This window comes from Gossypium hirsutum, chromosome A11 (assembly GCF_007990345.1).
Source record: "Gossypium hirsutum isolate 1008001.06 chromosome A11, Gossypium_hirsutum_v2.1, whole genome shotgun sequence".
Classification (NCBI taxonomy): Eukaryota; Viridiplantae; Streptophyta; class Magnoliopsida; order Malvales; family Malvaceae; genus Gossypium; species Gossypium hirsutum.
In genome coordinates this window covers 18,920,490-18,932,244 of record NC_053434.1, presented here as the reverse complement: position 1 = coordinate 18,932,244, position 11,755 = coordinate 18,920,490, and the positions used below count along the sequence as shown (strand labels likewise).

Genomic DNA, 11,755 nt, shown 5'->3' with positions numbered 1-11,755 from the left:
AATGCCCAATGTACAATGGTTTTTTTATTTGGCCTTTTATAGGCATTTTTTTCTACAACTTGCTTCTTGCTTTCTGTCTTGTCTCGTTAATGCTTGCAGGTACAGCTTTGGGCGGTGGCTGCAGCAGGCAGGAGGTGGCAGACGGCCAAAGGGTCCTAGGTGAGGCTAAGTGGGATTAGGGTTTTCTTTTTCTGATTTTCTTTGGGTTGGGTTAGTGTTTTGGGCTAAGGGTTTGGGGTTTGTATTGGGTTTTAATTGGGTTTTAATTCGGTAGTTGGGTTATGTTTATTTGGGCCCAAAATTGGGCTTGTACACTTTATATAAATGTTTTTTTTAATTTAAAATTTAGTGCGTGTCTTGTCATTAGCAAAATTTAAAGTTGGGATGCTCCAGCTTAACGTGAATTTTTATCGAATCAGTTATATAACGTACACATTTTATACTTTCTCATATACCAATTATCTTTTACCACGTCCTCGATTCTAATTCATTATTTTTTGTTTTTGCTAAATAATAAATGAAGTTAAAAAAATATATTTAAAAGTTGAATTTACAATCCCATTTCCATAAAATTAACTATATAATCAGAAATAATATAGGTATGAATAATTATAATTAAAATTAAATTGATAGAAAATATAAATGAATTGAATATTGAAACGTATTTATACACAATTCACACATAATAAAGTGTGATCCACTTAATTAATTATAAAAATACATTTAATCCCAATTCTGAAATGGAATAGGTGTAATATTTTATGGTATGATAAAACTGGCATATATATATAGGTATTATAAAACTAAAAAAAGAAGAATATAAAGATTACAAGAGAAAGGAAGACAAAAAAAATGAAAGGATAATTCAACTTTTTTTTACTTGAAATCTCATAAGATTGGGTCTATTATTACAAGTTGTCTCGTTAAAAATATTTACTAGGAAAATCCAGTGGGACAAAACGTTGGTTAAAGGAAAAGAGTGTAACATGTTTTTGACTCCCCCTAATAGCAACATCATATTACATCTTTGAGTTGACGCATTCCAATCTTATGTAGTAGTCTTTCAAACGTTGAAATTGGCAATTCTTTGGTAAAAAGATCTGCTAAATTATCACTAGAACGAATTTGTTAAACTTCTATATTACCTTTCTTCTCAAGAATATCAGTGAAGAATAATTTTGGTGAAATATGCTTTGTTCTATCACTTTTAATGTATTCTAATTAAGTTATACATGTTGCATTATCTTCTTATAATATAGTTAACATATTTTATTGTAAAGGCAAATTACATATCTTCTAGATATGTTGGGTCACTAACCATAGTCAAACACACTCCTAACTTGTCTCATGCATTGCAATTATATTTACATGATTTGAAGAGGCAGCAACTAATATCTGCTTTGTTGAACGACATGATATGACTATACCTCCACATGTAAATAAATATCTTATTTGAGATCGACATTTATGTGGATCCGATAAATATTCAGCTTCAGCATAGTCAACTAATAGGGATTCTGAATCATTTGAATAAAATAACCTTACATCAATGATCCCTCTAAGATATCTAAATACATGTTTAATTTCATTAAAATTTGGAAAAGAACTAAATCTTACTAACAAGCTTACAACGAAAATTATATTAGGTCTTGTGTTGTTTGCAAGATACATTAATGCCCTATGACACTTAGATATAGTACTTCAGGACCAAGAAACTCTTCATCATTCTCGCAAGGACGAAATTGATATTTATTCACATCTAACGATCGTACAACCATCAAGGTACTTAATGGATGTGCTTTATCCATGTAAAATTTCTTTAAGATCTTTTTCGTATAAGTTGACCGATGGACATGAATTCCATCTTTTAAATGCTCGATCTGCAGGCCAAGGCAAAATTTTGTTTTTCCAAAAATCTTTCATCTCAAATTCTTTCTTTAAACAATTTACTATATTTTGAAGCTCTTCAGGAGTTCCCATAATATTTAGATTATTGTCGAAACCATTTTTTTTTTATTTTGAAAAAATGGGGATCGACTTTAAAACAAGATATGGAGTCGCCACCAAACCTTTTTGTTTAGGTGTGACCGGATCACCTAATAAAATATTTTATTTTAAAATATTAATTTTGGCCTACAAAATTTGAGAAAATAGGTTCGGGGGTCGGTTCGGTTACGTATGAGGACGGATTAACACTCTCATTACGCCCAAAAATTGGTATCTAATTGATTAAATAATGTCCTTATGTCTAAGATTTAAAAAAAATTGAAATATGACTCTTTTAAAATGTTTGGATAACTTGAACTGGACGTTAAAATTCTCTTGTTTCGAAGGGATACAATATCACATCCAACACGTTAGGACATGATCTTTTAAACCCTCGAAACCACGATCAATTTTTGATTTCTAAAAGCTCATACATTTGAAAATTACAAAAAGGATATTCGATTATTTGGTCCAATGAAAAACCGAAACCCAATACATTAGGGCACAATTTCTCAGATTTCCAAACATAGAACATTGCCTTGTTTTGAAGTTTAGAAAACACGGGCGAAATTTTAAAGGGATATTTGATTATTTGGACAAACAGGAAATCGAAACCCAGCACGTTAGGGCACGATTTCCCGAATTTCCAAACATCAAACATCATCTTTGTTTTATAAAGCCGGCTCAAAATATATTAGTTTGACTTGAAATAAAATAGAATAATTAATTTTGGATCAATAAGTTGAAATTTTCAATTATTAATGTGATACTCGTGAATAGGAGGCGAAATTATAAGCATGGGACAACATACATGAATAAGGTACTATACTTAGTGAAGAATAATAGTATAAACATAAAAGACAAATTAACAAATACACAATAGCAATGAGCTCATATCTTAATTAAAAAACATTAATAAGAAACTAAAATATAACTCATCAAAGAAACATATTAGAATGAAATATAACAAATTTTCAAACATAGATAAATGATAATACTAAGGACAAATAAACAATATGCAACAATAATATGTGAAATGAAATGAAAACTAAAAAACAAGACGTAATATACAAAACAATACGAAAACTAGGAGTCAATATAATGTGAAACAATTCAAAAACCATTAATTATATAAAAAAATTAGAATGAACTACACATGCTAGGGTTTGAAATATATACAAATAAAACTGATAACGTGTAAACGAGTATTAAAATAAATATTATGAAAGAAGAAATTTGGAGCAAATAATCATACAAAAATATTTTAAAAACAAAACATGTCCATTTAAAGTTGATAATCTACATATAATGAAAAAAATAATTTAAATAATATATAAAGAGATAATAATATGTGAAAGGGCTTTAAATAATGAAGATAAATAATAAAATACTTTTTAAGGAATAAACTATATACATAATAGATTTGAAAAGAAATATATATACCTAAATAGATTTTTTTTAAAATATATATATACATAAAACAACATGGAATTGATAATGTACATAGAATAAAGCTAATTTTAACATAAACTATATATATATATAAAGGTAATTTAAAATAAATATTATACAAAATTTTAAAACAATAGAATATAAAAGAGAATTTTAAAACAATAATTTTAGAATTTAAACAAATAAAAAAAAAATAAACAAAGTAAAATTATTAAAGTAATTCCAAATGTATATTTAAATAAATTTTTAAAGACGAATACTAAATGAATTTTTAAAAAAAAATTACACATATTGAAATGAAAATAAAACTTAATTGAAATAAAATTAAACTAATAGAGATAATTAATAAATAAAATAAATCATTGAAACTGACATAAGGACCAAAATGCAATGCGCGCGAATGTACAAGGGCTAAAAATGCAAATGTTCCCAACCCCAAAAAACAGCACCCAGGCGCAGACTAAATTGGAATGGCGCACAAACTTTAGGGAAAAATGAAAGAAACATAATAGGATTAAATTAAAGGTGGCGTAAATGGGAGGGACTAGCCGCGCAAATTACCCCTTTAAGGTGAAAATGCGCAGATCCAGCTTAAGGAGCAGGTCAACGCGCGGGTTTTTCTCCCCCCCCCTTAGTTGCGCCGCTTTAAAATTTTAATATAGCTTTTATTATATATATATATTAAAAAGCTTACAAATCCCCTTTTCTGAGCAAAAATCCCCAAAATTCTTAACCCTTTCAGCTAGGGTTTCAATCAATAAAATTGCGGCAGCCGAACCACCACCATATCCAGTGGCCGACAGCGCACAGACGATGGCCTGAACTTGCCAACGGCGAAGAACTTTGACTATGCCCATGGAGATTTGGTAAGTCTCCTTCTCTTCTTTATACTTAAAAAAAAAGAAAAAAAAACTCAAATCCTATGTTATATCTTTAAAAAAAAATACAAAGTCAGATTCATAGAACGAAGAGGATTTCAACACCATTCGACCCCTAGCCCGAACGTCTACATTTCCGAGGTGTTTAGGCTCTCATCGGTGTCGACTCAGGTAACTCCCTTTCGTTTTCTCACGCTAAAAATTCCATGTAAACCAAAAAAGAAATCAAATGAAACGAAACAGAATTTGAGATCACCTTCTGATAATTTTTGGTTGACTTTTCTTGTATTTAGTATGCGTAAGGTTTACACGAATTCCATTCGGCTTTTTATAACCGAAAATAAAAATGAAATTACAATCCCATTTTTCCTATATTTTTCGCTATTATTTTCTGTTATTTTTGCTGATTATTTGATGTATATTGTTGCACCCTTCTTGCTATTATTTTGTTCTCGCAAGTTCGATTGACGTGGAGGCCGTACGGAAGCATAAGGCTGCAGATGTGGCACTGTGTACGGCAATGGAGAGGCCATTCGTGGGCAGCTACGGTCTCTGCTAAAGTTTCCAGCAGCTGAAATTGTTTGGGTTTGGGCCACTGGATCCATGCTAAAATTAGACTACTGAGTCCAAATGTTTGGGTTAGGTTTATTTTATGATCGGGCTTTAGGTTTATTTGTAAAGTGGGTTTATAACTTAGGCTATAATTTTAGGTTTGTATTTATGGACTATAAACAATTTTAATAATCTATATTTTATTATTCTTTATTTGGTTTATAAATTTAAAGGCCCGGTCGAAATGAACCTTCTACAGCTGCCCCTCTTTGCTCATTGTCTTGTAACGGGAATGAAGCAAAGACCTTAAAAAGGGACAACTTTGCCCGGTGTCACTGAATCTTAACTTCTTGGCATATCTTTTCTTTAATTAGCCCCATTCTATCCCACTGTTCCACTGCAATCTCAGGGAAATAAGATCTTCAATCTTCAGTCTGCTTCTTTTCTACCTCAAGAAGATAAGACTACAATCTTCAATATGCTCTCTTGCTACCTTAGAGAGATGAGGCTGGTGGCTAAAATTTACTCCCCTACTACCTCAGGAAGATAAGATTCACCATCTTCGATCTGCTCCACTACTGCTTAGGGAGATAAGATCTACAATCTTGAGTCTACTCCACTGCAACTTTAGGGAGATAAGACTTGCTTTGATCTACTCTACTGCTATCTCAGGGAGATAAGATCTTCAATCTTCAGTCTGCTTCCTTGCTACCTCAGGAAGATAAGACTATAATCTTCAACCTGCTCTTCTGTTACCTCAGAGAGATGATATTGGTGGCTAAAATCTACTTCCCTGCTATAAAATTCACCATCTTCGATCTGCTCCGCTACTGCTTAGGGAGATAATATCTTCGATCTTCAGTCTGCTTCCTTGCTACCTAAAGAAGATAAGACTACAATCTTCAATCTGCTCTCTTGCTTCCTCAGAGAGATGAGGCTAGTGGCTAAAATCTGCTCCACTACTACCTCGAGAAGATAAGATTCGCCATCTTCGATCTGCTCCGCTACTGCTTAAGGAGATAAGATCTACAATTTTTAGTCTACTCCACTGCAACTTCAGGGAGATAAGACTTGTTTTGATCTGCTCTACTGCTATCTCAGGGAGATAAGATCTTCAATCTTCAGTCTGCTTCCTTGCTACCTCAGGAAAATAAGACTATAATCTTCAACCTACTCTCTTGCTACCTTAAAAAGATAAGGCTGGTGGCTAAAATCTGCTCCCATGCTACCTCGGGAAGATAAGATTCACCATCTTTGATTTGCTCCACTACTTCTTAGGGAGATAAGATCTGACTTCACCGATGTTACTACACTGTCTTCTGGGACATGTCCTATAGACTCGGTTTTATATGCCTATGTTCATGTCAAATGATTAGGATGCTATGATTAAGATGAACCGAATGCTCCTAATTAGGTGTGTCATGCATGATATATGAATGTAGCAATGAGCATGATCCTTAGTTGAATGCCTAAGGTATCATCGATCGTTGTTCATCAGGATGCTGTCAATGACGTATTACGCTGCCATCTTGCTCAGCCGATATTTTGATAGAGCGCCCAAAGAAACAACCACATTCTGCTTAGCAAGCTTGCCCTACTATAATTTCAGAATCCCTTCTATTGTTCTTTCTGGAACACAGAGTTTATATTTCTCGTTGTAACTCATGGGTGTAAGATCTGCACATTTCATCAATTTAGTTTATTACACCATTCCCTGGGTGTCATGACTAGACGCGCATGCCTCATATTTGAACGAATGTAAAATATCATTTTCCTTTTCTCGAGAATGACCCCCTCTTATACTGATCATTGTATCACCGACGCCATCATTTTAGACAAAAATTCAAAGAGATTGTTCTCAATTTAAACCCCTCCTACTCAAATATTTCCTTGAGCTTGGTGAGTTCTAAACAACAATCCTGTTTCAAGTTCTTGTATTGTTTAGAAGCCCCTAGAGTAATATGTGAAGCTTCTGTTGTGAAAATATTATTAGTTCATTAATCATTATTTCAATGCAACATGCTTGCAACAAGTCAAAGCAATGGATAGGAATAGAATTGAATTAGAACATTGCTCGAAATATATTATCAAATATAAAAATGGGAATCAATTAGGAATGCATATATTAAAAAGGAGAAATATTTCAAAGATAGCCAATTTATTATGAACAAGATGAAGACTAGGTACCCCTGATATCGCAACTTGAGTTTCACTGTATGAACTTCTTGAAGACCAATTTAATGCCCCAAGATGCAGCATACCCCCTTTTCTTTGTTAATTCAAGTATAGCAAGATCATCACCTTCCCCATCTTTGATCAAAATTTGAGCCGCCCTTTTCGCGTTTTCAACTCAAATCCCCTTTGGTCTCAATGTGCCCTTTGCGGGTTTTCACCTTGGCCTCTCCTCTTTATCATTTTTTTAATTTATTTATTGGGTCTCAAAGCGCCCTTTACGGGTTTTCACTTTAGCCCCCTCCTTTTTTTTAGAAGGTCATAAAGCGCCCTTTGCGGGTTTTCACTTTGGCCTCTTTTCCTCTTTAAATGTAGTATTTCTTAACTGAATCCGAATTCATAGGATTGGGCAAGTTTTTCCCATCCATTTCAACCAGAATTAACGCTCTTCTAGAGAAAGCTTTTCTCACCACGTAAGGCTCTCCTAATTTGGCATCTATTTTCCTCTGAAATCCTTTTGCATAGGAAGGATCTTTTTCAAAACCAAATCCCCCTCATGAAATTCTCTTGGGCGAACATTTTTTTCATAAGCCCGCATAATTTGTTTTTGATACATCTGACCATGCTGGATAGCCCTTAGCCTCTTTTCCTCAATTAAGTTCAACTGATCATATCGAGACTATATCCATTCTGCTTCCTCTAGCTTTAGTTCTAACAAACTCAGAGGGAAAATATCTCTACTTCGATGGGTAAAATTGCCTCCATTCCATAGACCAATGAGAAAGGTGTTGCCCCAATAAAAGTTATGACAGATGTTTGATAAGCATAGAGAGCAAATGGTAACTTCTCATGCCAATCTCTATAGGTTTCGATCATATTTCCCACAATCTTCTTGATATTTTTATTGGTTGCGTCTACTGCCCCACTCATTTTTGGACGATATAGCGATGAGTTGTGGTGTCCGATCTTGAACTGACTGCAAACCTCTGTTATCGTACTATTGTTCAAATTTAATGCATTATCAGATATGATGCTCTCAGACGTTCCATATCGACATACTATTTCCTTCTTTAAAAATCTATTGACTGCCGATTTAGTCATATTGGCATATGAAGCAGCCTTCACCCACTTGGTGAAATAGTCAATGACCACAAAAATAAATCGATGCCCATTTGAAGCCTTCGGCAAGATTGGCCCTATGACATCCATGCCTCACATAGAGAAAGACCATGAGGAAGTCATAACATGCAAAGGCGAAGGAGGTACATGAATTTTATCACCATAAATTTGACATTTATGACACGCCCTGTCATAATTGATGCAGTCTCCTTCCATGGTAAACCAGTAATATCCAAATCTCATAATTTGTCTAGCCATTGTGAAACCATTAGCATGTGTTCCACGAACACCCTCATGAACTTCCTCTGAGATTTTATTAGCTTCAACAGCGTTCACACATCTCAATAGTATTTGATCCTTTCTTCTTTTGTACAGGATCTCCTATCCAACACTTAATCATAGGTTAGCCTTCTCAACGTCCTTTTTTCATTCTCCGTTGCTTAGTCAAGATACTCACGATTTCACACATATCACAATATATCTTGATACCAAGGGTGATCATCTCTCTCTCCTTCCTCTATATTGTAACAATAAGATGGGGCCTCGCAAATACTCATCTGGATAGGCTTCACATCTTCTTATTTGGTCACTTTAATCATGGAAGCAAAAGTAGCCAAAGCATCTGCCATCTGGTTTTCATCTCACGGGAGATAATTGAAGGTAATATCATCAAACTCCTCAATTAACCCCAGCACTAACCTTTGATAATTGATCAAATTGGAATCTCTTGTCTCCCATTCACCCCTAAGTTGGTAAATCACTAGTCCAGAGTCTCCATATACTTCCAGTGCCCTGATCTTGTGTTCTATGGTTGCACGAAGTCCCATGATTCATGCTTCATATTCTGCCATATTATTTGTGCTATCAAAATCCAATTTACATATGAATGGATAATGATCTCCATTTGGGGATACCAAAACTGCTCCGATTCCTTTACCTATAGCATTTGAGGCTCCATCAAAGTTCAATTTCCAAGGGTGGCCTTTTGTAACGTCCTCTTCAGTAGTTACCACATACATTAAGTCTTCATTGGGGAAATCAAAATTCAAGGGCTCAAAATCTTCTAGAGCTCTGCTGGCCAAAAAATCTACTATTGCGCCCCCTTTCACGGCCTTTTGGCTCACATAGACTATGTCAAATTCAGAAAGCATAATTTGCCACCTAGCCATCCTTCCATTCAAGGCATTTGACTCTATCATATATTTTAGAGGGTCCAACTTCGAAATTAGCCAGGTCGTATGGTACAACATGTATTGCCTCAACCTTCGAGCTGTCCAAATCAAAGCGTAACATAATTTCTCAATTGGCGAGTATCTCAACTCACACTAAATGAATTTCTTACGGAGGTAATATATCACATTTTCTTTTCTTCCCAACTCATCATGCTAACCAAGTACACATCCCATAAAATTATCAAACACTGCTAAATACAGTATTAATGGCCTATCTGGGCTTAGAGGTGACAGCACTGGGGGACTTGACAAGTACTTTTTAACCTTATCAAAAGTTTTCTGGCATTCATCATCCCATTCTCCTGGGTTGTGCTTTTTGAGAAAGTGAAATATGGGATCACATTTCTCAGTTAATTGTGAAATGAACCGAGCAATGTAATTTAGTCTTCCCAGGAAGCCTCGAACTTCTTTTTGAGTACGTGGTGGAGACAGTTCTTGTATAGCCCGAACTTTGTCTGAGTCAATCTCAATTCCCCTTGTACTGACTACAAAGCCCAACAACTTTCCTGATCTAGCTCCAAAGGTACATTTCGTTGGATTAAGCTTTAGCTAAAATTTCCTCAATCTCAAGAACAACTTTCTCAAAACATGGATGTATTCCTCTTCAGTTCGAGATTTGGCTATCATATCGTCGACATACACTTCAATCTCTTTGTGTATCATGTCATGGAACAAGGTCACCATGGCTCTTTGATACGTCGCTCCTGCATTCTTCAGCCTAAACAGCATCACCTTATAACAGAAGGTATCCCATAAGGTTATGAAGGTAGTCTTTCCTATGTCTTCAGGATGCTTCTTTATCTGATTATATCCCGAGAAGCCATCCATAAAGGAAAACAACGAGTACTCTGCCATATTATCTACCTCAATGTGTGGCAAGGGGAAATTTTCCTTTGGGTAGACTTATTTAAATCTCTATAATCCACACACATTCGCACCTTTCCATCTTTCTTAGGAACAGGTACAACATTGGCTACCCATTCTGAGTACTTGATCACCTGAAGGAATCTAGCATCAAATTACTTTTTTACTTCCTCTTTTATTTTTAGCACAATGTCTGGCCTCATCCTTCAAAGTTTCTGCTAAACTGGCCTGCAATCTTCTTTTATGGGAAGGCGATGTACTACAATATCGGTGCTTAACCCGGGCATATCCTGGTATGACCATGCAAAAACATCTTTGAATTCTTGAAACAACCCAATAAGGGCTCACTTTGTTTCTTCGATTATGCATGTTCTAATTTTTACAACTTTTCCTTCTTCTAAGGTCACCATGTCCACTGTCTCCTTATAGGTAGAATTTGGTTTTCCTCTTGTTCTACCATCCTTAACAAATCCGGAGATAGGTCACAATCTCTGTCATATTCAAAGTCCTGAGATCCCTCTTAACACATGTCTTGCTCAAAAAGTGATTCTGAGTCAGTAGCAGCGTCACTCATGGCATTGATATCCAGGGACCTATTATGGGTACAAAAATATACAAAGAATGAATTTAAAAATTATTGCTTATATGGTATGATTATGAATGAAATAAAAGAATGACTGAAGAAAGTAAAAAAAGACTAAAATAATTACTCAAATGGAAAGAATAAAACAATTACTTGTAGAAAGTAAAAAAAAAGACTAAAATAATTACTCAAATGGAAAGAATAAAACAATTACTTGTGGAAAGAATGAAAGAATATTTGCTCGAAATTATAGCAAAAATGTACTTCATTGAAATAATAATGTTTGAACATGAGCCTATTTCATAAAGAAATCCTTATTGCCTCTAGGCTTAAAGCAACAAGTTTGTTTTGAACATTAGTCTGAGTAAGCTCTAAAAACTACAAGAATATCTTCTGCAATCCAGTTGTCTAGAACACTCCCAGGTTCATAAGGATGAATATCTGACGAGGTCCCTTCTTCAATTGTTTCTTCGAATATGGCATTGATGTGAACATTTTCCAACATTTTTTCAATGTCTTTTTCCTCTGGCGTCCTTTGTTCAGGATGAATAGTCCCTCCTGATACAAAAGTCTTGGAGATGTGAGGAATTATCATGGGTTCCCACTTGATTTCTTCACCACTCGCATGTACCCTTCTTCTTTCCTGCCTTTTTTTTTTCTAATTCCTACTTTCTTTGTCTCGCATCTAGCTTGAACCCTAAACCAAAACGGTCATATTTGTCCTTCAGCATAGGTACTTCAACTCTTCCCTGAAGAAGCCTCCCAAGTCTCTTTCCTGGTAAAGCTTCCCTTCCAACCATCAACTGTAGACCTATCCTTGTAGTTTTGGATATTTTCGGCACCGAAATCTTGCTCCTTTCAGTGATGAATGTTGTATTTACAAATTCCATAGATTGAAAAGAACATTCAATCGCTTC

General features: G+C 34.8%; 1 long non-coding RNA gene across 1 annotated transcript; it reads left to right on the top strand.

The window, feature by feature from the left end:
• The first annotated feature begins 4,062 nt into the window (after positions 1-4,062).
• On the top strand, positions 4,063-5,081 carry LOC107922902 (uncharacterized). The gene is made up of 3 exons (XR_001691455.2): positions 4,063-4,304; positions 4,394-4,487; positions 4,776-5,081. It is a non-coding gene; the product is annotated as an uncharacterized lncRNA (long non-coding RNA).
• Positions 5,082-11,755: the final 6,674 nt, after the last annotated feature.